This window comes from Elaeis guineensis, chromosome 13, assembly GCF_000442705.2.
Source record: "Elaeis guineensis isolate ETL-2024a chromosome 13, EG11, whole genome shotgun sequence".
Taxonomy (NCBI): Eukaryota; Viridiplantae; Streptophyta; class Magnoliopsida; order Arecales; family Arecaceae; genus Elaeis; species Elaeis guineensis.
The window spans coordinates 55747344-55748618 of record NC_026005.2 but is presented as its reverse complement, the minus strand read 5'-3'; positions in this window follow the sequence as shown (position 1 = coordinate 55748618).

Here is a 1275-nt window from a genome sequence, read left to right as displayed (position 1 = left end):
GTATGGAAGCCGTCATCCCCATCGAGCTTAAACTCCCGTCAGCACGAGTCATGACGTTCGACGAACATCAAAGTTCGCAAGGTCTTAGAGCCAACCTCGACCTACTGGAAGAAAGACGGGAGATAGCTCAGGTTCGGATGACAGCCTACAGACAGAAGGTTGCTCGATATTAAAATGCCCGGGTTAAGAACAAAGCCTTTGGAGTGGGAGATCTGGTGCTTCGACGAGCCGCTGTCTCGCAACCTCAGGACCGAGGGAAGCTCGCCCCAAACTGGGAGGGATCGTATGAAGTCAAAGTAGTAGTCCGGCCCGGAACTTATTATCTTAAAGAACTCGGAGGAGCCGACCTCCCGCGACTGTGGAGCTCGGAAAACTTACGGATGTACTACCAGTAACTTCATTTCAATTGAAAATCACATACCTATATGCCCTTGGACAATGCAAACAAACTGTATCAAAAACAAAAGGAAAACCTCATCCCGACAAGGTCGAAGGCCCGGTTCCGTTTAGACCGGATGGGGGGAGAGGCCCTACAACGCCCATATGCACCCCCACAGCCCTGTTAGAGATAGGAGGAGAACCTCGTCCTAACTTGAGCAAAGTCGAAGGCCCGGTTTCGTTTAGACCGGATGGGGGGAGAGGCCTTACAACGCCCATATGCGCCCCCACAGCCCTGTTAGGGACAGGAGGAGAACCTCGCCCTAACTTGAGCAAAGTCGAAGGCTCGGTTCCATTTAGACCGGATGGGGGGAGAGGCCCTACAACGCCCATATGCGCTCCCACAGCCCTGTTAGGGACAGGAGGAGAACCTCGCCCTAACTTGAGCAAAGTCGAAGGCCCGGTTTCGTTTAGATCGGATGGAGGGAGAGGCCCTACAACGCCCATATGCGCCCCCACAGCCCTGTTAGGGACAGGAGGAGAACCTCGCCCTAACTTGAGCAAAGTCGAAGGCCCGGTTTTGTTTAGATCGGATGGAGGGAGAGGCCCTACAACGCCCATATGCGCCCCCACAGCCCTGTTAGGGACAGGAGGAGAACCTCGCCCTAACTTGAGCAAAGTCGAAGGCCCGATTCCGTTTAGACCGGATGGAGGGAGAGGCCCTACAACGCCCATATGTGCCCCCACAGCCATGTCAGGAACAGGAGGAGAACCTCATCCTGACATGAGCAAAGTCAAAGGTCCGGTTCTTTTAGACCGGATGGGGGAAAAGGTCTTACAGTGCCCTAACGCGCCCCCACAGCCAAGCCGGGAACGGGAGGAGAACCTCGCCCTGGC